Source organism: Zophobas morio, unplaced genomic scaffold, assembly GCF_036711695.1.
Source record: "Zophobas morio isolate AGI-343-1 ecotype UQ-CSIRO unplaced genomic scaffold, CSIRO_AGI_Zmor_V1 ptg000252l, whole genome shotgun sequence".
NCBI lineage: Eukaryota > Metazoa > Arthropoda > Insecta > Coleoptera > Tenebrionidae > Zophobas > Zophobas morio.
In genome coordinates, this window is record NW_026972356.1 from 1 (window position 1) to 25,762 (window position 25,762).

The window sequence follows — 25,762 nt, forward strand, 5'->3', positions numbered from 1 at the left end:
GTGTGCAATATAAAACTGGATAAGAATACAAACTTAATTACAAATAATTTCGGTTGAAAAGGCCTCTAATCTTTGAGCTAATTATATACTTAAGGGATCACCGAGATAATGGAAGATCATTGTTTTTGTTTAGTTAGCTTATAAAGCAAGCTTTAGCCAAATAAGTGGTTTAACATAAACAAAATATTTAAAAAAGTAATCTACCTTTCTATAAACGACAGAGCCCAATTTTTAAAGAAATTTTTTTTTACATAGAATAAGAATAGAAACTATATTTTAGAAGACTCTGAGTGCTTACTGTATTAAAGTAATATATTATCATATTAAGCTAATTACAATGTTATAAGCAAAGGTAAGCATATTAGCTACTCTATCAATAACAAAGAAAATAAAAATATGACGGTTTTTAAAGTTTTACAATTTATAGCTTTGCCTTCGCTTAATAGTAAGCAGCACTGGAGTATTACCAAAAGTAAATTACAGTTATACACCCATTCCTTTTTTTCTATGGTATTAGGTTTATACACGTTCAATGCTTAATATTATGAAGCTTTATATTTATTTGTATTTAACTTTATTTATCGAACTTTTATAATTTTCCCTAAAAGACATATCACACAGAAAACTCCCCATCAATAAAAATAGTAATAGCTTTTGAAAAAATCAAAGAGCCGAAGGAAGTAATAAAACGTATTGAAACGCGTAAGTTATTTATTCATCTCGTTTTTTTTATATTTTTATTTTTTTCTTATAATAATTTTATAGGACTCCAGCTTTGCACTATATTTATTAAATGTATAAAAGATTTGTTTAATTGCGTTACTATAAAGCAACACTCTGTGTTGTTTTTGGATGCCGATTGGTTAACCCAATTGGACGAATTCGGCATCATGTATTGTCCTTCACTTTTTCTTTTTTTGCTTTTAAAGCAAAACATTTTTTACAAAATTTCTTATACAATTAGCGAATTCACTAAAATAGTAAATGCAGCGGAAAAGTGAAAGCTAATTTAGTTGCTAAGCCAACTAGCTATTAATGAATTTTCTATTATATATATAATTATAATAATATCATATCTATATAATAATTATTTTGAATATTATTAAAAAAAAAATTTCTAATAATAGAAACCTCAATAACCTGATAAAAATTTACCGAAGAAAAACCTTTTTAGTTGCTGTATTCAAAAAAATATCTCTGGATAATTTAATCTTCTGCAACTATTTTTCTTGCGATTATCTCATCATGAAACCCTTAACTACCTTAGAAGTTCTAACAGTTTTATTAATAGCTATGAAAACATTTCCCAGGAAATATAAAGAAAGAAGAGAGCTATAACTCTTCGAAAACCTAAATATGGCTTATTATAAATGAACTAATTTTTATGTATTTTTTTTTAGTCTTCCGCCGAAACGCTTTCCTAACTATTTTAAGATTTAACTTTCTATGCTATTTAAATACCTCTTAAAAAATAGCCTACAAAAATTAAAATAGCGTTACAGTCTAAAAACATCTACCCGTTATTAAGCCGCTTTCGTTAATATTCAGTTTAAGTGGTTTTCATAGAGAAGTTCGTGGAATACTTTTTATTAATATAAAGCTTGTTTAACATAAGATCCTTATAAGTACTCCTAACATAAGTTCAATAATTGAAATACATGGCATAAAGGACTAGTTAATTTTGTCCAAATAATAAAGTTACTTAAAACAAATTGTTACGCACCATACATTCATAAATTCAGTGTTTGTTACTCCAATCGAGAACTAAAAAATAAATAAATTAAAATAAGTAATGAAAATAAATATTGAAAATAGATTTTCTTTCTGTGCTTGCTCCTTTTTTCCTTTTATTATAAAATATTATACTCAAGCCTTCTGGTCTTTGTTAAGGTATTTTTAGTATAAAGCGAACTAAAGATTGACTTCTATGATTATACGAACTTAAGTCCTTAAAATTTTTTAGATAATTCTATGATTTTTTTTGCTTTACAAAAATGAGTTTTGTGTACAACGCAATAATGGTTAGATAAGTACGTTGTGGTCACAAACTTGACATACTCTACTTGTCCTTAAGACGTACAAGATTACAAATCGAGCTTGGATATTTGCTCTCTAATAAGATCTTCTCTCCATCTATTTATAGAAAATAAAAAATTTTAAACTAGTTTATTATTATATATTTTGTCATACACGTAAAATTATAAAAACTATTCTGTTTATACATAGTTTATTGAGCTCCCGCTTTATTCAAGTTATTAAAGGGAAAAAAAAAACCTTATGTGCTTTATTATATGGAATTTATATTTATTATTTTACTAATCAGACACTTTTCTATTATACAGTTCTTTGTAATATAACCACATTAAATGATTTTAGCTTCCTTCGTAGTAGCTTTCTTTATGTAAATTTAAAATTTTTAATTCTACATTATACTGTATAGTTATAATTTTTGTGTGCTATGGAACATTGTATTTTTGATAAATTGTACGCTTAGGAATGTTTTCCCAATAACATTAGCTAAATCTTATAAATAAATTTAAAAAAAAAGTTTTTGATATATTTTTTATTTGTAACCTTTAATGAAACGAAGCATTTAAAAAAATAATAGGTAACAGCTATTAAAATGAACGACAAAAATTAACTTGACAGTATAATGGTATACTTAGTATAAAAACATTAAAAAAAACTTATAGATGCATAAAATTGACTTTACTAGTTAAGTACAAATGAGTCTAGCTAACTTTTGTACATTTTATAAAGCTGTGGAGATTTAAAAGATAAAAAACCAGATCCCTCTTTTATATTGTACTATATTAAATATAAAACATACTTTTAGTACAATCTATGAATAAATGTAAGAGTTTGCGATTGATTGTAAGAAAGGAGAACCAGAAAAAGGTAAATTATTAATTAAAGGCACTGAACAAGGTTTATTACTTTTATATTTGCTGCGCTAGTATTAGCTATGAACTTTACTCGCGAACCTCTCGAGTTATCTGTAGTGTTCATAACTGAAAAAAAACGATATAAATCCAGGCAGCAAGTCTATTGAAGTACTCTGCAACTGCACCCAGTAGACAAAGACAAGAGGGAATGAGCGTGCAGTCCGATTCTGTTTAGAATCTAATCACTTTACAGCAGAGTTTTAAAATATAATTAGTATGAGGGATTATTAATCGTTCTATAATTTAATTGTGTAGATATGTATGCTCTTTCTTCCTTTTTCGGTGTTTCACCACTTCTTTTTTGTTGTAGTTTTACGTTGGTTTAGAGGACCAGCGATATTCTGAAAGTATTAGTTTTACTCTATAGGACTTGAACGAATAATAAACGGTCGAAGTTGATAAATAAATTAGTAGCCTAGGGGACTAATAAGAAAACACTAAGTTAACTACTTTTACTAGAGGTTAAAAAAAATTATAAATAAATAAATTAATAAACAGCAGTTTGAAGTTGATAAATAACTTAACAACCCCAAAGGACAACCAAATAAACACTAAATTAACTAGTTTTACTTGGTCTAAACCCATTAAGAAAACTACTAAAGAAACTAATTAGGGTAATGTGAGTGCACTAGATAGCAGAGCAATAGTAAGTTTTTAAACCCCTTAAATAATTAGAGCTTTTTATTATTCTATTATATGATTAACATAACTAATATAATAAATAGCGTTCTCAAAAAGTATAAAATAAAATGTAAAGATTAAATTATTTTATTATTTTTTAATTTTACTCTATCCTAGTTTTTTCTCATTTATCTTTCATTTAGTGTTCTAATATTATATAAACAAAATTAACAACATCTACTAAATCTATCAATAATTATCAAAAATTTTATATTAATTACTATATTAAAGTAATGTATACAAAAAAATTTCTGCATACTTTACGTCTAGATAAATTTTTTTTAAAAATATTTTTCTATATAGCGCAGGTTTCCAATTATGGAGAAACCTTATCAGTTATTGGTTATTAAAAAGTAAGAATTTAAATTTAATTATTTTATAATTAATTATACCATTTCGTTTAAAAGTATAACGCCCTGGGATAATTTCTATTAAAGTATTATATATAAAGACGTTTATTTAACAGCAGTTTGTTATATTAAAAAATTAATATATCGTTTTTTATTTATTGTTTGTTGTTTAGTGTTACCTTTAATGATGTCAACAGATATTAGTATGGAGGAACGATACGAAGCGATTTTATTTTCCGTTTGGAACATGTTTTTGAGTCCCATACAGCTACTTCTAGCTTTTTTATACTTTTTACTTGAAACTGTAAAGAGCACTAATAAAGAAATCAAAACTGAAATAAAGTCTATTTTAATAACGGGTGCCTCTTCAGGGATAGGAAAACATCTAAGTTTGATATATGCGAAACCAGGTGCTTCACTTTTACGCTCTGCTTTCCCTTGACGTTATAATAGACTCTCAATTGATAAATATTAATTAATACATTATTATATTAACTATTTTTCACAACAAATATGTAATTATATATATATAATTGATATTAGCTATGTTCCTAATTATTTTTAAAACTAGTAAAAGTAGAATGGAAACGTTTATATACATATCCTAAACAATATTTTAACTAGTAATTAAATTGTACGGGTATCGAAACCTAGGTAGTAAACTTAAAAAGTACTAATTTTTTAAAAGCTACTGAGCCGCCTAAGGGAAAGCGTACCATATAAATATAGTAGTTACAATTCCCAATGTTAATTGCTTCTAACGGCGCTTTATATCACCTTCCAACTTTTTCTTCAATGTAAATACAGAAATATAACCTTTTCCCGTAAACTAGAACAAAATAAAAAAATTATAAAATTTATGATATTTTTTTTAGAAAATCTGAAAGTATTTGGTAATATATGTTGTACTAAATTTGATATACTAAATTATATGTTAGGGACCTTTCTAGCCATAACGGGCAGGAATGAGGCAAGACTCGAAGAAGTTAAGAAAGAATGCGAGAGTTTGGGAGCAAAAGTTGAACTTTGCACTAATCCTGTGGAAAATGGAGATGAAGTAATTTAAAACTTATAAGCTCTTGTCATTTCTTTCCTTATTATCTTAATTTAATTTCGAAAATTGTCTAATGAGTATACTTATATAAATTTAGAATGTACTCTATATTAGTTAAAAAAAAAATAATTTATACAATCTATAACCTCGGTACATCGTTGATAGTAGTAAAGCATCTATTTGTATTAAAAGATAATAAAATGGATTAATAAAATGGATGAAGCCCAACCCTTTGACTTGGTATTTGCAAATGCTGGTATATCCGGAAAAACTTCTGAGGAGTCTACTTTACTTGGAAGGCAACTTCTTTTAAAAAAATTAAATATTAATAGTAAAATATTAACACTTTCTTGCGCAGGCTTAACGACCTTAATAACATTAATGTGAAGGGCGTATATAATACTGTAATACCGGTATGTTTTTAATTTTATTATTAAGGATTTTCTATTTTATTTTTATTTAAAATTTTTCTACTATTTTATATATTGTTTGATCTAAATTTAATAAATATTATATTTTTTATTTCTTATTATATTAAATATTTTAATTTTTTTCTGGAAGTTTTATAAAAATTAATTGAAAACTATTAGCTTTTGTAGTTTTTTTTTATGTTTGTTAGCTTTTGCGTTTAAAGTTTTAAATTTAATTAGTTTTATACAATTCATCTCTTTGAAAATATACAAGATATTCGAAAAAATGTGCCAAAGAAAAAAAGGACAAATAGCAATAACCTCATCTGTAGCTGGAATTTTTAGTAAAGCAAAGTAACTAATTTTCCTAATTGTTACAATTATCATTATTATTGTTACGTTTTAATTATTATTATTATTATTACTATTATTATTGTAGGATGTTGTCTTATTCTGTTAGTAAAGCAAATGTATTAACTTTTGGAAAATATTTACGTGCTCTTGGACGCGTATTTTTTTATATATATTTAGAATTTTAATTAAACGTAGGTCAATTTATTTTTTTAATATCTTTAATCAGTAAAGCTGTTAAGTTACTTTCAAACAAATAAAATTTAATTTTTTTTGTTGCAGTTTAAATATAAGTTTTCTTTTAAAACATTTTACTTTAGAATTTTAATGTCAGAGTTTCAGTAATTTGCCCGGGCCCAGTAAAAAGCGCAATGACCAAAATTTCAAGGAGTAAAGGTACTAAAATTAGAACTTTATTAACTATAATTATATAAATTAAAATTAGTTTCAATTAATTTTTTTTTTCAACTTTTAACAATATTATGATTAACTTTAATTTTTAACTTAAGAGGAATATCTTTCTAATTGTATGGAAACAGAAAAGGCGTGCATTATTATAAAAGAGGGCCTTGAGAAAAATAAAAGTAATCATTACTTTAATTGATTAATTATAAAAAAGTCTAATAAAAGATATAAAAATAATTTTAAAAAAAAAAAATTTATAAACATTAAATTAATTAAATGAAAATTTTTAGGTCTCATCGGATTTCCTTTTGTTCATTATTTTATAGTTTGCGCGTTAAATATGATTCCGCATACTCTTCAAGATTTTATTAGAGATTTACGGGGAGATAAAGTGGAGAATTATGAAGATATAAATTAAATAAAATTTTTAGTCTCTTTTTTTTAAGGTTACAAAAGTTTATACTTTAGAGTAAAGTAAAAGAAGTACATTAACGCCTATTGGTAAATTTGTGTAACTTGAAATTTTTATAAGAAAATTAAATTTGTGGTACCTCAGATTGATGGTAATTACGATAATTTAGGAGCAGATTATAATTTCAAAAAAAGCAAAAAAAAATATAATGCTTTGATAAGTTTGTGTAATTTAATTAGTAACTCATTTACCAATAAATATATTAACTAATAAATTTTCAAATCTTACAAGAACATTTAGTTTGTGGTATTCATGTTGATGGGAATTCTGATCAAATTATAATTAATAAAGGTAAAAAAAAAAGTATATTAAAAGCTTTGATAAGGAAATTTGCGTAACTTAAATAACAACACTTAAAAAAAAGTATTTTAATTAAAAAGCTGTCAAAATTTCACAAGAAAATCAGTTTATGGTATTTACGTTGATGGTAATTGTGTTATTTTAAGTTTAATTGATAGATAAGGAGGTAAGAAAAAGTAAAATTGTTAACTCAAATGACAACACCTAATAAAGATTTAGTTGTAAATAAATTGTTGAAATTTTACAAGAAAATTCGGTTTGTGGCATTCACGTTGAAGGTAAGTATGATATTTGAAACCCAAATTAAAATTAAAAAAAAAAAAAAAGTAAAATGAACAAGTATATATAACGCTTTGATAAGTAAATTTGTGTAACTCAAATAGCAACACCTTAAAAAAGTTAAATAATTGGTTAGAATTTTCAAGAAAGTTTAGTTTGGGGCTTTGACGTTCTTGGTAATAATGAAATTATAAGTTTAAGTTATAAATAAGGAAGTAAGAGAAAGTAAAATCTTTTTACTTAAGTAACAACACCTAAAAAATTTATTAGTAAAGTTCTCGAAATTTTACAAGAATAATCAGTTTGTGGCATTCACGTTGAGGTAAGTATGGTATTTTTAGTTTAAATTATAATTAAAAAAGGAAGAAAAAAAAGTAAACTTGCTTAAATCAAATAACAGCGCTTCTAAAAAATATATAAATCAATAAATTGTGGAAATTTTACAAGAAAATTAAATTTGTGGCTTTCGTGTTGATGTATATATTCGATGTTTTATTTAAAGGTGGTTTAAAATAATTATTATATACGTAGAAGAGTTTTCTACGGTTTTTTTTAAGAAAAAAAAAAAAGGAATGTAAAAAAAATCTCGTCTTCAGTTTAGAACTATATTCTTTTATGGTGAACACTGAGGTTTTTTTGCAATAAATGAAAGTGAGTGGATTCTAAATGTCATTACCAAATATGTATAGCTTCGATTATTTTAATTACCTTAACTTTCCAAAGCTTTTAAACTGTTGAAGTACTTCAATAAGAATAAATAATAATAGTCTATTGTAAATATTATAACGCCCTTAAAGATTATATGGTTTATAACTATTTTATAATTAAATAAAAAGTTTCGAAGTTAGTAAGTGGGGTTAGAATAAAAAACAACCGCTACCGTGTTCACTATTTCCACATTAACACAACTTTTAACTAGCAAAAAGCTTGAGTCCAACTTTAAAGGGACTGCTTGGTTCATGAGGCTAAAGCTTCAAAGGCGAAAAAGCTAAACCACAAGAACCGCATTGCGGTTAAGAGAGAGCTAGATAAGTTAAAGGCTTCAACGAAGTATGTGAGCCAAACTTATAACCGCAGCCGATGTGCTAAAGTGTGATTCCGGTTTAAATGCGAGGCCGAGTTAGACTATTATGAATAGCTTTTATTAACCTTCAGTGAATGGACTTCCCCTGATAAAAAGTGATGAAATTGTTTTTCGTGCATAAGAAATTGGCTTCTTAAACTAATAAGAAATTATTAGTTATTATGTTTATAACTTTTAATATTGCATTAATAACAAATAGTTTTTAAGATAAAAATAGTACACTTTAAGCAATTTTTTTGTAACATATTTGATCTTTTTATTCTTTGGCATATGTAGAAACGTCCTCTACCATCACTTGCATCTTTGCTTGTCTTTAAGCGATTATTAGTAGCTCAAAGAAAACATCAGCCACGCAACCTTTTTTATTTGATTATATATGATTATTGTTGTATAGAAGTCTGAAGTTTGTTAACAAGAACATTCAAAAGTCATTCGATCTATGTCTTAGTCAAGCAGTTAGGAGTTAAGTATTTATACCCGCAGTATCAATGAGGTGTTAGAATATGCCACTCTGTTATCCCCACATTTATTTAAAGCCTGATAACAGTAGCTTTTCCTTTAAAAGCATATAATACTAAAATATAGCCCTGTTTTTCTGAAAAGAGGATATGCTCAAGCATGTTTTTTATATGTTACTGGCAATAATATTCTGAGAATAAATACTATTTTTGCGTGGTGTACCGCACAACTTCATGTTCTTATTCTCCTCTGCATTTCCTTGTTTACGTGAAGCAAAAGTACCGATTTAATACGTATTAGCTCAGTTACAAACAAAGCTTATTAAGTAGATCTGCATGTTTGATGCATAGGAATTCTCATAGTCAGAAAGGGCCCATATTTTGATGATATACTTAACAGATTTACTTTTATATATACTCTGAAAGATGCTCGTCCTCGAAAGGGCAAAAGTAGTAGAAGTGCTTTTGAGTTTAGAGCTTTCTTACTGTTGGAGACAAAACTTTTAAATACGTTTCTAGTTGGAGCTAAGTCACTTGTTCTTTTTCGCTCCTCTCATACCTTAAAGTTGTCTTATCGCAAGAAATTTGCAATTTCTTTGTGGCCGTCTTTAAACAGTAGCAGGTATACTGAGACGGCTTAAAATTATATTCGGAAACCAAAGCAAATCAGTAGCTTTTTTTAAAAGTTGCTCCTAATATGAAAAGAAAGTCATAGAATTCGAGAGTACCAGCAAGAGTATAATTCTGAAATTATTTGGATTTTTCTAAATCCAATTACTACAGAAGTGGTCAGCTTTTTCTATTAGTCTCGGTTACATTAATGTCAATAAGGTTAGGAATATAAAACTAGACGCAAGCTAAAAAGGAACAATGGCTTTTAGTAACTTAGCTTTGTTTTGTCGTTATATTTGATACTTTTATTTCATCTTTTTTAACACTTTGTGAAATATTTTGGGTGTAGCTACTGGATTCTGCAACGGCTTAAGTTGCCTCTGCGGACTCTGCTTCCAAATATATCAACAATTTTAAAACCCGCTTTCTTCAATTATAAGGACAAAAGTTCTTTTCCTGTAAAGCGCTTTTTGTCTGAAATTGTAGCACAGTATTCATTTTAAGCGGTAAAGTACGAGCAATTCATAAAATATGCAAGAACTACACATATACAACTAAAGTAGATGGGGATATTTTGCACTCTTCTGAAACAGAGAACTTCGCCGAAGAATAAAATTTAGAATTTTGTGTGATATGAGGAACTCCAGACTTATGTTAGTTGTCTAAAATTTGGTTTCAAGGAAATACAATGGGAAACTACAGATAATTCTGTAAAGTTTATATGTATGTTTAAAAATAATTAAAGCAGAGTTTAAACCATTGTAAAGGCGGGTTGGAAGTTTATACGGGTCCCGTGCTAGAAGAAGATTAAGAATATAAAGAAAAAAATTTGGTGTAAAAATGTATAACAAAAGAAACTCAAAGAAAAACTAGGTGACCGCAAATTTTAATTGGGAAAGTTATTGAAAAAAGGAATGGCATGAAGCTCGCTCCCTAGGAAAATTAAAGGAAAATTGTACCGATTTATAGTGCCAGGGATTATAGAATTAAAAAAAAAAAAGTGAGAAACAAAGTTCGTCTGCAATATTTTCTAATGCTACGGAAAATTTAACTGAAACATTACTTCCTTTTTAATTTTAAATAATAAATCTTTAATGAAAGCACGATTCATTTCATAAAGTTAAGATTTGATTTATATATTTTTTTATATAGTGACCGTTTGACGAAAATGCAATATATTATACTTTTATATATATATATAGATACATATATTCTTTTAATAATTAGTTATAATTTTTATTAATACTATCCAAAATTTACCGTTATTATATTTGTTAGTATTGGTATTGGTATTATCTTATGCTTATGTCGATTTTACAAGTTTAGTGTTCCCGAAAACTATATATTAAGGTAAACAATAAGTATAATATAGGTTTATCGTAAATACAGAAACTTTGTGTTAATTTATTTTATAGTTTTTGAGCTGCCTGAGTAAGACAACCCGCACACCTACAATAAATAGACAAAAAGAAAAGAAAATTTATTTGCCTAATGATAATCCCTGCTACTCGACCGAGTAAATAAAACTTCGAATACTCAAGCTCTCAAATATGAGTGATCGCAGACATATTATATAATAGCTTTTAATCTATAAGTTATTACTTTCTTAACATTAAAAACAAAAGCTAGCACTAACACTCTTAAGTGAAAGTGCTTAGCAGGCAAGTGGTGCCCCTGGATAGCCTGTCTTTAAGGGCATTAGCATTGCGTTGGAACTTTTAAAGGGCCTAGACGAAGGTCCCGATGAAGAGCTTCATTTCGCAAAAACCACAGAGCGTTTCGTCATCACGCGCAGCAGTTTGTTCTGTCGCAATTATAGTGTCCAGTCCTAGGAGCAAACGCTAAGTCATTATTGGCTGCATATAGGAAATATACAATTGCCCTATGTTTCACAGAGAGAGTTTGCTCCTGCCGCATAGGAAAGTCTAAAGCGATTTAGTTACTGCCATAGCCCTTCGCCAAAATTTAGTCCACAAATGGTCTCTAGGAAAACTTGTTTCAATGTTGACACTGAAGTATTTTGCTCAAAAAGATCAAGGAATCTTTACCATCTAAAGTTAAGGGAATGAGTTTCTTTGTAATTAAAAGAGCTTTGCCCTACATCGCATTATAGCAACTTTCCAAATACGCCACCAGTCAGCAAAGGAGTTAAGATAGCGCGGGAGATGCTTGCATAGCTAGGCGGGAGGCTTTGACGACGAGTAAACGGTCGTTATTTTCGACGTAGAGGGCTATTTGTGTGTGGATTTGACGGCAAGGGCACGTCGCTCATATAAATTGCAAATAAAAGGAATGAGAGAAGTGGTTTCTGAGGAGTCCAGGCTGTCAGAGGTCGCAGCGATGACTGTGTAACTTCCACGTGCACTCTGGAAACGCAACCACTTAGATATGAATTCACCACGTTGTAAAGGCCATGAGGAGCGCAGTTTGTGCAGCAGGCCTTCATATTAAACTTGAACCAACGCCTTTACAACGTCAAGGAAGACAGCGCCTGCTGTCTTCTTAAAGTTAAAAGCGCGAGTGGTCCAATCAGTTAACCAGAGGGGTTGCTGAGTCGTTGGGCGCACTTGCAATAATTCCGACTGAAACTCCAGAAAGGCGTCCTAAGCGTCGACGCCCCCTTTTTAAGACGTCGCAGTAAAACGACCTCACCCACTTTACCGACAGCAGACAGGGGGCTGATGGGTCATACTTGCTAAATTGCTAAGCCCGGATAAGAGTCTTTGGAAGCCTCAAAATGGTCGTGTCCTCCATAGGATCGGAAAGGCGCCAAGGACAATCGCAGATTAGGAGGTCCCTGTTAACGGCAGGCGCTTTTCGTTTGGGTAGCACTTCGACAATCATTTGAACCCCGCCAACATTAACTAACTTAAGTGTTTTGTAGCTATTCAGAAGGGGTAAGCATAGCTGAGGGAACGCATTACTGGCAATTCAGTGAGAAGTTGGAACGTTTTAGGTAGTAAGGATATTAGCAAGAAGCGGAGTCCTATCTCCATTATTCTTAGACACTATATTTTCTTTATGAAGGGGAGAATCACCGATTTTCTATCCTTTTAACAAATTCTCAAAAGAGGGGCTACTGCCACCTGATTCTGATATAGGGTACAGCTTGACCCCCTATTTATTGTTACGATAGGCCATTAGCTTCTTTTTTATACACCTGTACAGTGGATTAAGCGCAAGCTTGTCTTCGGCGCTGTACAAAATCTCGGTAACTCGGATAAGAGGTCGACGATGGTAGATAAGCGTCTTTAGTTTGTTTTACAGCCGTTCGGCACGGTATGTTAATTTTTAGTACGGCGCAGTACGACCATTGTGCCTGTAGCCGCCGTGTGTAGGTCGCTGAGGCCTAGTAGCATAGTCTGTGCTCATCACCCTGAAGGATGTGGACATTTGAATTTTCAGTTCGGTTGTGTCATGATGGATGCTAGCAATTGAGATCCCCGCAAAACACCAGAGGGTCACTTGCAAGAATGGGCATCCAAATCGGGGGACTGTAGTGGCTTCCATTGGAATTTGTAGAGAGCGATCAGAGACACGGGTCCTTGATCGGCTCTACACAGGGAACTTCCCACTGCCACGACTCTTTATAGAGCAAGCAGAAATGTCAAATGATGAAGGCTCCATTTTACCAAGACCGCACGTCGCCGCGTGCATTGAACTGTCTTGGCGATTACGTGACAAAGTTGCACAGGTCAAATGTGACGTTAGGAAGGAGGTGCGTCCCGTGAATGGCGCACACATCGATTCTTTCAAGTTGTAACACCCCTGATGCTCATACTTCTGACTTTAAACATCATTTCACAATCCAAAATAGGATTCGAATAAGGGGCGCATCTGGTTTAAAGAACCATTGCAAACAGATTCTAGCCCTTTTACAATTTCAAGAATGCTAAATAAATTCGTCGTATAATTGCTAACGACTGCCTTAATGTCCGCTGTGAGATTTGCTGCTGCTAGGCAGCTTTCGTAGTAGAAGCGCGGCGAGAAGCTTTGAAAACTAACGGATTGGTGGGCTAGCCTTGAGGAGGTTTGTCTCAAACGGGACGCGTATGAGATCCTAGGGTAATGGTATGATTTATAGTGGGCGCCGATGGTGGGGAACTTGCGGGTTAGCTGACTGCGTTCTGTGGATATCAACTGCAGCCTTAATAATTAGCGGTGTGCGCTGCTCCGCAATTCGCACAGCAGTCAGGACTACCTCGTGCTTTCGTGCATAGTGCTGTCGGCACTTTTTGCGCATCGGGGGGGGAGTGGGGGTCTTGCAGTATGCATAAAGAGCTGACAACGATGACACTGGTCACGCGACTAATAAGAAAAGACCTTTTTTGTTATAATAAAATCTTCCGGGGATCGATCGGGTCTAAAAAATGAAACACCGAAATTATGAGCTCTCAACAGAGTGGTAGCGTACTTATTAACTTTGAGCTGGCATTAAAGCAATCTCCTTTTTCAAAAAACTTTACCCCTAACAGATATTAATAGTTAGAATCTAAAGCGTGTGCCGGCCCAGATGTCATAGTTGGCCTCATACGTCAGTAATCGATTGGTGTGCTGATTGAGCCGAGCGTAGGAGGCGACAGCAATGCGTCGAAAAAACGTTACCCAGAGGTTCCATCTGGTGGTCTTGATGTAAGGCATCGTTGCGGAAAACCACGGCGCCCCAGTCATAAGGTGTAGCAGCTTGTTTTGTCTTACTTGACGCGAAGAGACTACTGGCTGTGAGTCGTAGGCCCGGGCAGTAGATGCGTTTGTCATGACCGGTAGGATGCACAACAAAAACAAGTGTCATTTGATGTGCAGCCAGAGTTTGCTTCGGGCACAAAAAAAAGGGTAAAGAGTTTGAGTCACTGACTTGACCTTCGCCGCGCTATAGTTTACGTGCGACAGACACAAGAGCTTACTGTCGATAATGACTCAGGAAGCAAGGAATTACCCTATTTTTGAAGGCAGCGGCGTTAGCGACGTAGTGCGCTTCTTTGGGATAAAGAGGGTTTTGGTCTTTACGCATCAATAGTAATTTTCTCACGACGACTCTAGTTGGCAAGCGTCACCAGGTAGTACGGCAGATGCTGGCACAATTAGGACAGGTGACTTTGACGAGGGGTAAACCTCTGTGTCTTCCGCAATAAGGCCTCCCGCTATGGGAACCGTCAGGCGGTAACACGTCGCGTATATAAAGTGCAATGAATAGGGGTGATTAAAGAGATCCTTGTGGGACTCCGGCTGTTAGTGGTCTTAGGGGCGAGCGCGTATCCCCAACACTTATTTCAAAGAAGCGGCCCCTTTAATGGGATGGGCTATGGCAAGGAAAAGCACTGTGTACATGCCACGCCTTTTATGAAACCAGTTAGTGGCGCCCTCATGCACGCAACTTTCACGTTACACAATAACTGAAATTCTATCAAAGAAATTTTTTCACTGTGCCTACAAAGTGGTGTTTGTAAGCCCGATAAGTTCAAGTATTGAGAAAAAAATAATACTGATGTTGTTCAGAAATGAAGTTTTTCTTTTTTATTAGCTTAAGCTGCTAAGCTTTGAAAGTAATTTTATTACATCGCAATTTTTTTTAAGTTGTGAGTTGCTAACACGCTGAGGCCTGATTGTGAATACAAGCTATTACAACAAAAAACATGATCTTTGTTAATGCATTTTTAAAAGATAATCCTTTTTTTTAAACTTAACTATTCTTATACTGTATTATAAGGAGTCTGATTAACTGCCCAGTCTTTACTTTCTTATTTTGATGTTTAATACAAGCTGCGATTGCTCTTTACTTCTTCACCATCCTCATTGCAGTTTTAGTAATTGTATTATATTATATCTTCTCTGTTTTTTTTAAGGGGTCTCTTTATTATATTCACTGATAGTTGACCGAATATGCCAGTATAGAAAAATAACGTTTACAGATTTGTAAACAGGCTAAAGTTCATTTATATTACGTCCAAAAGTATGGAACCATAAGGAATTGCATTATCCTCTATACATTTTTATAAAAATTCGACTTGATTGTCTTTGAAAGAGATGTTTTTGAAGGCTTCAGAAACTTCACCAGTGATGTGAATATTTTTAAAATTAAACTCTGTTCAAAAGAAGAACAGAAATAGTATAAAAATTGCAGAAAAACAATTAGTATTAACTCGTTAACGTTGATTTATTTAAACACTTAATTTTTCGAGAGGTTTTCTAAGAGTCTAAAAATCTGCTTTATTATTAAATGTTTTTATAGAAACCTAAGTGAAAATTTAGATGTTATGTAATTTGACATCTTTTATTATGCTCCTATCTTAAAAGTGAACAATGGGAATTATAATTTTATAAATATAGTTAAGGTTTATAGTTTTATGGTAAAGAAGTTAGGACGGTTTTTTAATAAAAAAGGTAGGAAGGTTAGCATTTATAAGATAGGCATTTATCTGTAATTACTTAATAAACGTGTTGGCAATATCTTCAATACCGCAGTACCTTTTTTTATCTTTTGTGCTTAAGTAACGTCAACCTCTTTGACTTTAGAGACTTCGGCCCGTTCTAACCCTTTAATTAAGAAAAGGTTGGAGACAATATAATTAGTTTCTATTTTCAAAAGTGAAAACTTGTTCAACGACTTTTATAAAGAGGGTACTAAAAGTTCTCGCTTTTTTATATGAAAGCTTTTACTATCCTCCACTTAACTTATAGAAAACTTAAAAAAAAAAGATTTCAGTTTTTTAATAGGGAGTCCGTTAATAAACTGGTTACGCTGTTTATTTTCTCTTTGTAGTGTTCGCTTTTTTATCATTTGTGATATACGGGATTAATTAGATAAAATTTGGGCAGAGATGTGAGGAGAGTTTTGCGTTTAAAAAACTGTGGAGGGGTGTTCAGATTTTACTTATGCAAAAACAGTAAGATATGCGATATGTGAAAAATGATGCCGGTATTGCTAATTTTCAACTCTGCGTTTGATGTAAGAGGTCATTTATAATATAAAGCATAGGGACTTCTGAGAATGTGATAAGTTTTTTTACTTCTCACTTATGGGTCTCTATACTAAAATTGTATATAAACTAGATGACTAAAGAATATGCATATTTCCATGAATCTTTTTCTAGTTTGCACGATGAAAAGAAAACTGCTATTCTAGTAGAAAAAATTTTAATTAATTAATATTTTAGTCTTCATTATCAGTGCTATAAAACCGAATTAAAAAGTGCTATATTTTTAAAAATAAATTAATTTTTATGGGTATCAAAGTTTACTGCAATTTTAGATTATTTCAACTTTCAGAGTCATAGTGCTATACTTTGGAGACTTAAATATTTAGCTCTGCTAGCTATACGAATGAGCCTGTGGGTCCGCAGTTAAATTTATTCTATATAGCAAAATTTTAAGTAATAATGTTAGTTTACTTTAGAACTATACAAAGGGAACCTGTAGGTCTGCAGTTTTAATAGATTTATTTAATAAATTTTATAGTTATTCTTTAGTTTCACTCAAGAACTTGGTATTTTTCCTGCTAACTATACGAAGTGGGCCTTTGGTTTCGCATTCACTCAAATAAACAAAAATTACAGTATATTAGGTAGGTTTACTTTAGAACTTAGTATATTTCTCTGGTAACTATACAATATGAACCGGTGGGCCCGAAAAATAAATTATTTTATTTAACATTTTTTAGTAATTTTACTAGTTTCACTTAAAAATTTAATATATTCTCCTGCTATTTATACAAAGTGAGCCTGTAGGTCCGCAAGTTAAATTCTATTTAACGTAATTTTGTTTTCATTAGTTTCATTTCAGAACTTAGGAAAACTGTGGCCCTTTAGTAATGGGGTGGGCATTGAATTATATAAAAACAGTAGTAGATAAAATTTAAAATATAGCTAAATATAACTAACTGGAAAAGTTACGTGTTATAAATTAAAGCTCATTTATAAAGTTTGAGAACCTTAACTGACCATCAATATAATAACAGCACTCACACTATTTTAAAATCTAAGCAATTTTTATTCCTAAACGGTCCTGGGGAGTAAACGAATGTAATTACTTTCTAGAATTAAAAAACTTTACATATAAATTATAAAGTTTTAGAAACGTAGTTTTGCTTCAAAAAAAAGCATAACGCTACCCTAAAACTCCTACAATTAGTAAAAAGTAAAATAAAGTTATTTAACAGTAGGAAAACTTTTATAACGAAATTGTAATTATTTAAAACGTTTTTCGAACCAAGGATCTAGTTGGTTCAATGCAAACAATGTAAACTTAATTTAATAATTACCAATTATCTTTTAGAGAGGTCCTTCTTCAAAAGTAGCAAGAATTTTAATTGTCACGCTATTAAGCGTTTTCCCTTCAAATTTTAGTTACCTTAAATTTTACTAAGACGCGGGTTACACTACTGCTCTGCTTTCTGGTCAATTAGCTTTATCGAGATCTGAAACTTAAGTATTAAATCCTTGCAAAGTTCATGCTTTACAGTGGAGTGGACACCAAAAAAAATAGTTTTACATAAATCTTTTTCTAACAATTTTTCAATTTAAAATTACTTAAATACGACCAAGTTGAGTGTACAGCTATTTTTCAAACGCTGCAAAAAATTATTACTCGCCCTTAACAGGAATTAACTTAAGTTTAAATAATCGTAAAGGCCTCTTATCGGTATGTTGTAAATATATTTCAATAAATTATCGAATTCAGAATTCATTTATAAACCTGTTAAAATATTCGAACTATAAATTAGTACACGATAATAACTATAACATGAAATTTTTTTTTAAAAAATAAATAACTTCAGATTTTACCGAATATATATATATATATATATTTTTGCTTTATAAAATAAAAATGTATGTTTGGGTTGCTTATAATAATAAATTAAACTTAGAGGTGTTAATATGCCTTTTAACTTGAAAAGTGGGCCACTTTAGCTTGAAGGCGAGAATCTCCCAATTTTACTTGGCTATAATTCGATTTTTCAACACTTGCATTTAACGATGGTGTTTTTGTAAAGAGTATTTTTATTCCTCTAAAAAGAGGAAGCATTAGTTGAGAATTACAATATATTTAAAAAAAAACTTTGTTATTTCCCTTCTTAATTATTCGCCCCGCAAGAACTGCTTTCTATGACGCATACGTAGTATATTTTAAAAAGTTTTATTTAAACAGACTAAGTAAAGCTCCTCTCATGTAAAAAGGATTAGACTCCACGGAAATTTTAAAACAAAAATATGAGTTATATATAAAAAACGATACCGCTTTTTAGGTGTGGTAAAAAGCAAGTTAACTAACGGAAAACATATGTAGTGTTTTAAGTCTGCGTCGGGAGTTATATACTGAGCCTGCAAAATTTCATTTTCATTGCTTCAATATTTATACTTGTTAACCGTACTCACTTGAGCATTGAAGGTGATAAATAACAGAAATTTCTTTCCACTGGCCCTACAAAATTTCATTTTCATTGCTTCAATATTTATACTTGTTAACCGTACTCACTTGAGCATTGAAGGTGATAAATAACAGAAATTTCTTTCCACTGGCCAGGATTCAGGTTGAAAAAAAAAATTAAGGATTTATCTAAAGATACGTCTTGAGAAATAGAACACTGAAATATAATTAAATCTGAACAGCAGTTCGTAAAAGTTTATCGTTGCAATTATTAAGTAATGAAGCGATGCACTGTCTTAGCGAAAAATACTTTTATGTTTTATATACATTATTTTCCCTTTCATTTTTTTAACTGTTCTAGAAAACGCTAGTAGTTTAATGGTACTGCCCATTTTTAATTAGCTTAGAGTATCCTTTAAAGTAATTAAGCTTTTATAAAGTTACCAAAGCTAAGTTTTTCTCGACAACCTTTTTTTTCTAACACACAAAAGTTCCCGCCATAATAAAACGATAAGAGCTCTCCTTTAAATTTCCAATCAACCTTAAACAACGTGACCTTCCACATCATTAAGAAAAGTATATTATAATTGTAATGAAATAGAACAATAAATACCCCCGTGACTAGACACAGCGCAGCGGAACATAAAAAGGGGAGAATTTAAAAAGAACAAAACTCGATTTTCTTTTAAAAAAGGGATCAAACCGTATACATAGGCACCTAGAGAGAAGACCTTATTAGAGAGCAAATATCCAAGCTCGATTTGTAATCTTGTACGTCTTAAGGACAAGTAGAGTATGTCAAGTTTGTGACCACAACGTACTTATCTAACCATTATTGCGTTGTACACAAAACTCATTTTTGTAAAGCAAAAAAAATCATAGAATTATCTAAAAAATTTTAAGGACTTAAGTTCGTATAATCATAGAAGTCAATCTTTAGTTCGCTTTATACTAAAAATACCTTAACAAAGACCAGAAGGCTTGAGTATAATATTTTATAATAAAAGGAAAAAAGGAGCAAGCACAGAAAGAAAATCTATTTTCAATATTTATTTTCATTACTTATTTTAATTTATTTATTTTTTAGTTCTCGATTGGAGTAACAAACACTGAATTTATGAATGTATGGTGCGTAACAATTTGTTTTAAGTAACTTTATTATTTGGACAAAATTAACTAGTCCTTTATGCCATGTATTTCAATTATTGAACTTATGTTAGGAGTACTTATAAGGATCTTATGTTAAACAAGCTTTATATTAATAAAAAGTATTCCACGAACTTCTCTATGAAAACCACTTAAACTGAATATTAACGAAAGCGGCTTAATAACGGGTAGATGTTTTTAGACTGTAACGCTATTTTAATTTTTGTAGGCTATTTTTTAAGAGGTATTTAAATAGCATAGAAAGTTAAATCTTAAAATAGTTAGGAAAGCGTTTCGGCGGAAGACTAAAAAAAAATACATAAAAATTAGTTCATTTATAATAAGCCATATTTAGGTTTTCGAAGAGTTATAGCTCTCTTCTTTCTTTATATTTCCTGGGAAATGTTTTCATAGCTATTAATAAAACTGTTAGAACTTCTAAGGTAGTTAAGGGTTTCATGATGAGATAATCGCAAGAAAAATAGTTGCAGAAGATTAAATTATCCAGAGATATTTTTTTGAATACAGCAACTAAAAAGGTTTTTCTTCGGTAAATTTTTATCAGGTTATTGAGGTTTCTATTATTAGAAATTTTTTTTTTAATAATATTCAAAATAATTATTATATAGATATGATATTATTATAATTATATATATAATAGAAAATTCATTAATAGCTAGTTGGCTTAGCAACTAAATTAGCTTTCACTTTTCCGCTGCATTTACTATTTTAGTGAATTCGCTAATTGTATAAGAAATTTTGTAAAAAATGTTTTGCTTTAAAAGCAAAAAAAGAAAAAGTGAAGGACAATACATGATGCCGAATTCGTCCAATTGGGTTAACCAATCGGCATCCAAAAACAACACAGAGTGTTGCTTTATAGTAACGCAATTAAACAAATCTTTTATACATTTAATAAATATAGTGCAAAGCTGGAGTCCTATAAAATTATTATAAGAAAAAAATAAAAATATAAAAAAAACGAGATGAATAAATAACTTACGCGTTTCAATACGTTTTATTACTTCCTTCGGCTCTTTGATTTTTTCAAAAGCTATTACTATTTTTATTGATGGGGAGTTTTCTGTGTGATATGTCTTTTAGGGAAAATTATAAAAGTTCGATAAATAAAGTTAAATACAAATAAATATAAAGCTTCATAATATTAAGCATTGAACGTGTATAAACCTAATACCATAGAAAAAAAGGAATGGGTGTATAACTGTAATTTACTTTTGGTAATACTCCAGTGCTGCTTACTATTAAGCGAAGGCAAAGCTATAAATTGTAAAACTTTAAAAACCGTCATATTTTTATTTTCTTTGTTATTGATAGAGTAGCTAATATGCTTACCTTTGCTTATAACATTGTAATTAGCTTAATATGATAATATATTACTTTAATACAGTAAGCACTCAGAGTCTTCTAAAATATAGTTTCTATTCTTATTCTATGTAAAAAAAAATTTCTTTAAAAATTGGGCTCTGTCGTTTATAGAAAGGTAGATTACTTTTTTAAATATTTTGTTTATGTTAAACCACTTATTTGGCTAAAGCTTGCTTTATAAGCTAACTAAACAAAAACAATGATCTTCCATTATCTCGGTGATCCCTTAAGTATATAATTAGCTCAAAGATTAGAGGCCTTTTCAACCGAAATTATTTGTAATTAAGTTTGTATTCTTATCCAGTTTTATATTGCACACCATAATAGTTGATTAAAGCTCCTATTATTATTTCTTCAAAATTTTTGAACTTCCATTTTGAAGGACAAGCGGGAGCTATTTAAGTTAAAACATTAATTTGGAATTTATAACAATATAAAAGTAAAAAGTTATTACTTTTATAATTTCTAAGTTTGGTTTGTATCGGTAAGCTGGAAGTCATTTGTAACCTTAATTAATTTATAATAATTACTACGTCCAAAAGTTACTCACTTATAAAGAAGTAATAATTAACACTGGCTATAAAAAAAAAAAAAAAAAAAAAATTTTACTAAATAAAGTTAAGTACAAAGTTGCATGAAAATTACGATAGGAACTTTAAAAACTTTAAAAACTTTAAACAGTAAACACATTCCCCACCTCTCTTTTGCATAAGCCAGTACAACAATAGGGGTCACAAGAATACCAACGAGGGGAGAGGCTAATATTTATATATATCTCACACATCTAACTACTATAAAACCAATATATTTGAAAAAGTCATTAACCAATGCTGAAAGTACGCTAAATTTTCTCTATAGATATAAATACATTAATTCCCCAGTAAAGCTTTTAAAGTTAAATTATTTTTTTATAAAGTTGCGATAGGCGAAAGTTAGACTACATTAAAGATGCGTTTTTAGTAAGCGGATAATAGGCTTAAGTGGCACTCTCGATCTATATTAATCTTCTTTAAAAAAAAAACATGAGCTTATTAAGTAAAAAATAAATATTATAATTAATCTATTTTGGCAGTGAAAACTAAAACTTAGTCTCAAAATAAAAGGGTATAAGCGTTAAAATGTATGCGTATATGTGTGAAGGATTTTCAAATGAAAAAGTGATTTATAGATTAAGTATTCTAGCATTAACCGAATTAATATATTTACGTTATATATGCTATTAAATAAAAAATGTATATGGTAATTAATTTTACCTAAAAAAAAAAATTATCTATTTAAATGGGTTTGTATTGAATTGTATTACCACTGTTTGAGCCCACTTCATTTTATTATAATCTATATATGTCATTAATTTTCCTTGAATTAAAAAAATAATACTATGAAATATTATTACTATTATAACAACGCACCCTTTAGTCGAAATCTTAAACCTCCAGCTGCATAAAGATGGTCTACCCATAAATGTATATTGCGTTTTAGATCTTAACAAATTAAAAAAGGCAGTTTATAAACATACAAATTTGAAGAATACGTTTTTTTACTTAAGAAGTTGTAGGTTAAGCGTATTTAAAATATTTTTAGATTATAAATTTTTATCTTTACTCTTAAGTTTTTTTTTTTTTAACCATGTCGATTTACACTTGTTACACAGAGTTGAATAAATTGTAAAAAAAACCAAAAAATAAATTTTCAGTAGTATTTCATAATAATTTGAACTTTCTTTGAAGGTGTTATGACAAAGTTTAATTTTTTTTTAATAAAAAGGGCAAGCCAGGATGTATAAGTTAAGTTTTTTAAAACAACTACAATGAAAGGGTAGAAAGAAATATACAACCTTCAAAAAAGCTTTAAAAATACATATTAGTTCGTAGGAGCACACATATAAGTAGTAGAATAGGTATAAAAACTTTCAAAGTATTTTAAAAAAGAAAAATTGTTTTCTTAGGAGATATAATGAAAAAAATAATGTTGATTTTATATGTTTCTAAACAGTTTATTTATAAAAATTTTACTACGCTTCAAAACATTGCGTCGTATAATTACTTTTTTAAATATGTTAAGCTGCTCTGCTCAGCGAAATCTTATAAACATATGAATAGCGTATTATTCAATAATTTATTGTTCAGACTGTTAAAAAAATACCACTTTCTACGGATAACTGTTGACTTCAGAAGTTATAAGTATATAATAAAGCGTAGAAGAAATATCTGAGCATAGAAAGTAGAAATGCTAAGCTTGACTTAGAAGTCCATCTTGCAAACCCTTTAGTAATCGGTATAAACTCAATTTTTAATCAGTTCCTTTAGTTTATTAAATATTTGAAAAAAATATATTTCTTAGTTCTTTTTTTACTTTCCAGTTAATTTAATAGTTTACCTTTTACTTTTTTCATATCGGTAATAAGCAATTTTAAATCCTTAGAAATAATAAAACTTATACTCGGCAACTTTGGGCCACTCTTAAAATTTATCTTCAAATGAATAATAAAATAGCACGGTTTATATTAAATTCTATAAGTGAATTTTTTTAGTTCTAGGTTTTCATATGTAATGGAATAAAGGAGGTAAAACATTTGAGGTGAAGGGGTTATAAGATAAGTTTTAGTGAAAGCTTAATCTTTAGCCATTAATTTATAATAACAAAAAAAAATTTAATTTGGAAAACTCTATTCTTAGTTTAGTTATTTTTTTTTAAGTGATTGACCTTTCTAATATTAAGACAGATACGAAAACCTTAATAAGAATTAAACTAATAAAAATTAATAAAATACTTAGGCTTGAGAAGCAAGAGTAATTATATATCAGCTCCAGCCATCTGTACTTGAGTATAAGTAAAAAAAGAGCCTAAGAATTCATCTTAAACCTGTTTATTATATAATAATACTATTAAAAATTAGAATTTTTTATAATAAAGTTAAAATATAGAATAATAACTTAACTAATAAATGTAAATCGATTGTATATCCAAACTTTCAATATTAGTTAAAGTAAAGTTTACTTTTTTATAGAGGTATAACATGATTTATCATTACAATAAGGCAACTGTTAAAAAATTCAGAGAAAACTTTTTAAATTTGCTGAAAAAGTTTTATCAAATTATCTTCGGAGCATGATAATTTCAGAGTGTAAGTTATACTTTAATAAATAAACAGTTTTCACTAGCATTAATCTTTTTTTTATCACAATCAAAATGAAGAGTTGGCCTTTTTTTAAAAGAACTTGATTATTTCTTTTAGTATTACACTCTCATTCTTGGTTCTGCGTTCATAGTTCTTAAGAGTTAAAATGTTACGGAAAGATAATAAAGAGCCTTCTTTTCAATAAGAGAGTCTCTGATTATTTTTTTTTCATTATCTGAACCCCACCAGAGGAGCACTAGATTATCAATTTTGTTAGTTTTAAAAAGTTTTTGCACTGAAATATTTTTATGTAGCACAGTTGTACTCAGTTATTTTACTTTATAGTATAAATGAGCATAACCCTTTATAAATACTTTGTAATTTTATCAACTGCCCACACAAATGGCTAGGCGGAACTGTTAGCAATATACTTTCAAAGATAATAAGGGGAGTTTGATTAAGCTTTCTAGTAATTTTGCAGTTTTGTGAAAATTGCAAAAGCACAAAGCAAAAATGCTTGTGGTAAAAAAAAAAAAATTATAATACAATGAATAATTTATTATTATTATAAAAAACTACAAGTGAGCAGCATCAATACCAAAAAAATAACTATTTTATTAAGAGCCCTTCAAACATGTAACAAAAAATATAGATAAAGACGCTCATTTGCTTTAAACGCTTCAAAGATATAATGAAACTAATGAAACTTAATATTTAACTTTTAAAGTCTAATAGACAAACAAATAAAAACGATAAATTCAAGTTCCTTACTATATTATTACTTTAATGTAAACAACACTATAATTTTAGTCGCTCGCGCAAACACCGACAAGACTATTTTCATATAATTTTTGTAAAATCTATAATTTATAGTAGCAGTTAGTTTTTTTCTGTAGTATATAAAAATTTAAGTTAGTTTTAGCGAGAAGCAATTTTTAATAACTATTTTGAAAGAACTTTAGTTATAAAAAGCTAAACTTTTGTGTCTTTACTAACTAAACAACTACGAAATCTAAACGTGCGTTTTTATATATAGATATAACTATTAAATTTTTTAGATACTTATTAGTGCTAAAAGCTATTAAATTGTTATTGTTTAATAAAACATTTTTAAGTTAAAAAAATTATTCGGATGTGTATAATAATAAATAGTCTATATATGAAGTTTACTCTAGACATTTTAAAAAAAAAAAAAAAAAAAAGATTGTATTCTGTATAACAGTCCAACTGAACCGCAAATCAGCTTTATGGAGCGACGTAAAATCCATTATTAACGAAGTTCAGAAAATGCCTTAGTAAATACTAATAATATTTGAAATTACCTCAAAAATGTAAATTTGTTGTATAA

The 25,762-nt window shown here is 29.6% G+C and overlaps 2 long non-coding RNA genes across 2 annotated transcripts; one reads left to right on the top strand and one right to left on the bottom strand.

Annotated features, from left to right (window-relative positions):
- Positions 1-421: 421 nt before the first annotated feature.
- On the top strand, positions 422-1,355 carry LOC135146647 (uncharacterized). The gene is made up of 3 exons (XR_010283899.1): positions 422-702; positions 766-892; positions 1,128-1,355. It is a non-coding gene; the product is annotated as an uncharacterized LOC135146647 (long non-coding RNA).
- An 18,905-nt stretch (positions 1,356-20,260) lies between these two features.
- LOC135146646 (uncharacterized) lies at positions 20,261-22,046 on the bottom strand. Its single transcript, XR_010283898.1, has 6 exons — positions 21,994-22,046; positions 21,751-21,803; positions 21,616-21,690; positions 20,914-20,994; positions 20,724-20,850; positions 20,261-20,488 (listed from the first exon to the last, which is right to left on the bottom strand). It is a non-coding gene; the product is annotated as an uncharacterized LOC135146646 (long non-coding RNA).
- Positions 22,047-25,762: the final 3,716 nt, after the last annotated feature.